Genomic DNA, 6536 nt, shown 5'->3' with positions numbered 1-6536 from the left:
TAAATTTAAAGTCTAAAACTTTTAAACTTCTAGAAAATATGACATAAATGGTTATAAATTTTAGTTAGGGAGAAATGTATTAGGCCACAAAAAGCATAATCCATCAAAGAAGAAACATAAATTAGAAGTCACCAAAATAAAACTTTCTGCTCTTCAACAAGTACCAGTTTTTCCTAGAAAAAGAAATGCAAGCCACAGACAGAAAGAAAGTATCTGAGAAGTACATAGGTGACAAAAGACTGGCGACCAAAATTATGTAAAGGACTTTCAAATTTCATTATAAAGAAAACAAACAACACAATTAAAAAGGGCTTAATGGAGAGAGTAGTGATGCTTTGGTGGCAGCTGCCACTGTGGCCACCACAGGATACTAAGTCGGGTAGAGTTGCTGAGGATGTGCCATACCTATTGATTACCTATGGAAGATTATACCAAAATAGAGAAAATTGGAGAGGGTATCGATGGAGTAGTGTGTAAGAGTAGACACAGAACTACATGTCAAGTGGTAGCCATGAAGAAAATCAGACTAGAACGTGAAAAGGAAGGGATTACTAGCACTGCAATTCGGGAAATTTCTCTATTAAAAGAACTTCGTCATCCATATAGTCAGTCTTCATGATGTGCTTATGCAGGATTCCGGGTTATAGCTCATCTTTGAATTTCTTTCTATGGACCTCAAGAAATATATGGATTCTACCTCTCCTGGCCAGTTCCTGGATTCTTTACTTGGTGAGAGTTATTTATACCAAATCATACAGGGGGGTTGTGTTTTGTCACAGTCCTTCAACGAAACTTAAAACCTCAAAATCTATTGATTGATGACAAAGGAACAATCAAAGTAGTTGATTTGGGCCTTGCCAGAGCTTTTGGAATACCTATTCGGTGTCAAAACCCTGCATCTGTACATCTTCATTATTTCATTGTATGAATGCTAAGAAATTGCAAAACTGTAGGCCAAAAATCCCCTCGGTCATTCCCATACCTTGGGGATAGGGAGGGGAGTGGGCATGGACAGGTCAACTTACCATGAGAAAGATTTCGTGTTGTGACGAAGTACATTACATCTTAATTTGATGGTGGTTATACACTTGTATGAATTTTTCCAAATCCACAGAAGTGAGTGTACACCTACCAAGTTTTCATTTATTCTACATAAATTATACCTCTATAAGTCTAAAACTTTGTTTTAAAAGCTTAAAATGAAGCAACAATAATATAGTTTCTTTGTGATATCTGGTGCTAAAGTTCTACTCTTTCTCTGGGGTGTGTCCTTACAACTGTCCTTATAAAAAATAGAATCTATAGTTATGGCTAATGTATCTTTCTTTTATTTCTTCTGTTTTTCCAAGCTAAGAAGTACACATCCATATATTTGCTTATCTTTTCCCATTCAACGTAAAGTTCTGAGGTCAATTTTACATTCTATTGCTAAATTGATTCATAATTGTAAAATCCTGTTATTGGTATATTCCATAAGCTGCTTCTAATTTTTTTGCTCTTCAAAAGTCACAATACCGATTTTGTTTTTCATTAAAATAAAGTTATTATATAGGAGGGATCAGTGTTAAAAGAAGTCATATGCAAAAGCGAGATAGGGAAATGTCAGGCTCTGCTTAATTAGTTATGAAATCTGGACCAAGTTCTTTCATAAAACAGGAGGTGGTGCAAAAACCATCCAAAACTAGCTAGAGAACCCAGATGGCCACACACACACACACACACACACTGACCTCAGGTGACTCTCACTGCTTGCTATATCCTGCTTATAATATATTATTATGCTAAAAGTGCTATGATAGCTTAAAAGGCCTTGGCAACTCCTGGAAATTACTCTGTATCCAGGGTGTCTAACCTGCAGCCTAATCTATTAACTCAACAACATGAGCTAAATAGTGGTTATTCTTATTATCATTAATTTTTTTTCTTTTTTACTGAACTACTTTAAAGAAGAAATATTAATATTTCTTAATTTGAGGATCTCACTGGCCCTATTCATTCTCTATGTTACTTTTCTTTTATATGCATCACAGAAGGTTACTGTAGGGCTCTTTGAGTGACCCCTTTGCTGTGTTCAGTTCCTAACATTCAGACGCTGGACAGAACTAGAAAGTTCAGCTGAGAAATAACAAAGGCAACATTAATGGAAAATAAAGGTAAAATCATAGAGACTCCTGTGTTTAGCAGAAAGAAAGTTTTATTGACGCATAGACTTTTCCAGAGAGAGGAAAACGGTCCCCCTAGCGAGTGAGAGGTGACTCCTTCCCGAGACAGTACACAGGTATGGTATTTTGTCCTAATTCCTTCTACAATTATCTGTAAAGATTTTCATTGGTCCCCCTTGTGTTTAGGTATTCGTATCCATTTCTCATTGTTCAAAGATTACCTCAGTTGTCAGTGTACCCATTTTCCTCCTCTTCTTTTTTTTTTTTTGCAGTTTTTGGCGGTGGCGGGTTTGAACCTGCCACCTCTTGTATATGGGGCCAGCACCCTACTCTTTTGAGCCACAGGCACCGTCCTTTCTTCCACTTCTTGATAACAATTGCTACCTATTTTCTTGATAATTGTATGGTGGTGACTGTTAGTCTTTGATGCTTGTGGCATTTGTGGTGTACATTGTTCTGAAACTATGACCATCACCCCACTTTGTGTTACAAGCTAGAAACTACATTCTATGGAAAACAGGACATATTTGGTCAACTGAAACCCTTTGTTTCAGCACCCCTTTTAACTTCTTTATCTAGCTGGGAAACCTTTTCTCCTACTTCCCTATGACCCCTTTTCATTCCTAATTAGGTACTTAATAAATATTCGTACAAGGCAGGCATGAAGGACCCTAAAAAATAGAGTGATTTAAATTAATGACAACAGAAAAATATAAATTGCATATTTCTTCTCTGCTGGGGTCCTGCCTCATGGACAGGGTCTTTTAAGACCTGTGGAACCAGCAGTGAGTGACTGGGAAAAAAATGAAAATTAAAAACAGCTAGAGAAAAAGAGACATGACACACAGAATAGAGTTTTCAAAGGTGGGCACTGGGGTTCCCCCTCTAGCTTGTGGGCCCTCAGTGTATGGCCCTGAGTGCTTGTCCCACCCAGATTTAATTGAAGGCTGTTTTCTCAGTTAGCCAAGAGGATTAGTTGAGGAAGGGAGTAAAAACATCAACAGTTTCTATGAGTAAGCATGTTAGTTCTTATTCTATCTATAATCATTAACTTTAAGAGTCTGGGTAGCTTTGAGAAATCCTGAACCTGAGTCTTGTTTGAGGGCAGCCTCTTGTTTGTGGTCACGCACACAGATCCCTTGGGGGAGATTAGTTTCTAGTTTCTTTGTGGAGCAGACGTGGTGGCGTCAGTTCTCCTATGAAGAATTGGAGGAGAATCTGAAGATTCTCTGAAGAATCAGAAGAATCCCTCCTTGGTTAGGGTACAAACTCTCCTGCCCATACCTCAAGGCTCCATCTGTTCCCTTGATCTCTGCCTCGGTCATAATACAAATCCCCACAATGGGTAGTTGCTTTGATGGTTGACTGAGCATGAGTGGCCTGGTTAATCTTCCTCCCCAGGCCTTACACACAGCTTCTGCTATGGCCATTGTTCTTCAGAGGGCTTACAGACCCAGCAAGGATGTTTGTAAGCTGTATCCCTTACAGGCCAGGCTTTCAGTAAAAGCAGAAACTGTCCATACAAGTAATTCAATTGTTATATTAAAAGTAAGCTAGCTAAATTCTTTTTATTCCACCTTGCTCAGCTTATTTCTCTGTTTTTTCCCTTTTCTGGGGGTGTTTTTCCTTGCCAAGAATGGGGTCTTTTGTCCCCATTCTCCCTGCACTCCTCGTTTCTGTAACTACCACTTAACTTCCAGTTACACCAATAGTTTATAAGGATTTATTTGATAGTGTACTATTTCCAAATTGATAGTTTCTATGACTCTTAAAGAATAAGTCATTGCATTGAGAAAGTTCTGGGTTAATAGTGATATTCCTCCATCTGAGTCTGTTGATAGGTTTCATTTTAGACGTAGGTGCTGTGATATGTCATCTTTAGTTGGGCTGCCATATCCCTAAGATATTTATAAGAACTCACTTAAAAATCCATGGCACAGGTTTTGTGCCTCCAATTATTACACAGAAGCTAGCAGTAAAGCATAGTTTTCATTATTTAAATCAGGAGGAAATGATTATAATACAAGTCATGTTATTGTAGAGCACCTTAGAGAGTAAGACTCCAGTGGGGCTTCTGAAGGCTGCATTGGCTGCTGTGACCGTTTGGAACTGGAGAGGCCTCCAACCAAGGTTGCCAATTTCCTCCCGCTGGACCTTAGCTGAGTCCTAGGGCAGCTAGGGGTTGGGATGGAAACCTGGAATGAAATTTCATACAGTTGAACAGTGCTTAAAAGTCAAAGTCCTGGCTGAGGGAAGGACATTCAATAACACCTGACAGACTGTACCCTTAAGATGTTTGAAACTAGAGTGGAAATGAGACTAAGGTAGGCCGCCGCAAACCATCTCTGGCCATGCTTAATTTTGATTGGATTATGGTGAGCCATCCATCACTCTAGCTGTCTATAAAAGAAAAAGTCAGGATGTCTGAGGAGAAATGCACATCAAAGTCAGCCTCCATGTCATTTTAGAAACAAAGTCTGGCATGAGAAAGAATTGAGAGACCTGTTAAGTTGCAAAGACATGTGACCCAATGAAAGGAAAGGATGTGTGGTCCAAGGAAAAACACCAGCAAAATCATGGATTTACAAGATTCATATGATAAAATTGTAAGAAAAAAAACTTTAATGTTATTGCTATCAACATGTTAAAAAAACATAAAAAATTCAAATATACTGCATAAAATTGGTACTATCACCAAAAACCAATATGCATTTAAAAATATGCAAATGAAGGCCAAAAAATCAATATCTGTAATTAAGGGCTCATTGAATATGTTCATCATCAGAAGGAAACAGCAAAAGAAAATTGAAAGGAACTATTGGAACTACAGCTGAGAGAAAAATAGTGGAAAAATGAAACAAAACATAAGATATATAAAGGAACATTGTAAAAGTTTATTACATAAACGCTTTGGAGTTCCAGAAGGAAGGATAAGACAAGAAATTATGTTTCAAGAAATAATGGTTAACATTTTTCCAGAACTGACAAAGGACATCAATTACACTTCAAGGAATTGTATTAAATTCCCCCCAAAATTTTGGACTTAATTCTTAACCACATCAGAATCAGATTTCTGAAAAGGAGAGATCAAGGACAAATCTCAAAAGAAAGGAAAACAATTTGAGGAAAAACATAACTTATTTTCATGAGGGCAACACTGAAGCTGATGGCAGACTTTTTAACATTATTCTGTAAGCCAGAACACTTCAAAATGACATCTTCAATGAAAGGAAAGTTGTGCCAACTAGAATGTATAAGAAGCATTAATGTACTTGAAAAATCAAAGTGCAATATAGAGATTTCAAAAAACAGAATCTGAGAGAATTTGTCACCATGACCGCAAACGGGATACAGTGCAATTTCCTCCCTAAACATCTTTATTACAGTTTATTTGGGATTCAGTCCTTTGGTGAATGCTTGGTTTCAGTGTATTTTCTTATAGTCAGTGGTATCTCCTGAAGCGGATGGAATACACTTGACAAATTATGTACAAAACCTGTGTGCTGAAAAGTATAAACCACGTGTGATGGTTACTTTTATGTGTCAACTTGACTGGGTGATGGGTTACCCAAACATTTAGTTAAATGTTACTTCCAGATGTGTCTATAAAAAGGTTTCTAGCTGACACAAGCATTTCAATCAGTGGACTGAGTAGCTGATTGCTCTTCCCAATGTGGACAGGGCAGAATGGGCAGGGTCCAGTTTTTTGAGAGCCTGAATAAAGCAAAAAACAAACAAACAACAAACAACAACAACAACAACAACAACAACAAAAAAACAGAGGAAGGGAGGGTTCACTCTGCTTGGCTATTATATCTGAGTCTTTGTTTTTCTCTTATCCTGGAACTTAACATCCCTGACACTTCTGGTTCTCAGGCCTTTGTACTTGAACCAGTATGACACGTCTGGCTTTGCTGGGTTTGCAGCTTGAAGACTATAGCATTTCCTAGTGTTTCTGTAATCACATGAGCCAATTTCTTATACCTAAATAGACACACATAGGCACACACCCCATATTCATAGAAATTTAAAAAACCTAAATGGAAAGATTTTTCATGAACATGGATTGGATTACTCAGTATTGCTAAGCTATCCATCAATCCCAAATTGATTCATGGATTCTGAACAATCCCAATTCCTAGCATCCTTTCCCTTAGAAATTGATTTTCTGCAAAATACAATTTGATGGAAATATGAGTCTTCAGTAACATGTTTAAAAATATATATAACATTCAGTGAGGGTGGAATTTTTCAAATATAATTCAAATGCTAATGTATCTGGTCAAATCTTTCAGCTGGGAAATGAGTGGACCTGTTATTGTTGTTTGCTCTGCCAGCTTCCAATTTCTCCCAGCTGAGAAAACCCTTTTATGA

At 37.6% G+C, this 6536-nt stretch overlaps 1 pseudogene; it reads left to right on the top strand.

Moving 5' to 3' along the window:
• The first annotated feature begins 418 nt into the window (after window positions 1-418).
• On the top strand, window positions 419-928 carry LOC128585579 (cyclin-dependent kinase 1-like; annotated as a pseudogene).
• Window positions 929-6536: the final 5608 nt, after the last annotated feature.

The sequence above is a fragment of the Nycticebus coucang genome, chromosome 5 (assembly GCF_027406575.1).
Source record: "Nycticebus coucang isolate mNycCou1 chromosome 5, mNycCou1.pri, whole genome shotgun sequence".
Lineage (NCBI taxonomy): Eukaryota > Metazoa > Chordata > Mammalia > Primates > Lorisidae > Nycticebus > Nycticebus coucang.
The sequence above is the reverse complement of the archived record's forward strand: the minus strand, read 5'-3'. Positions and strand labels throughout refer to the sequence as shown.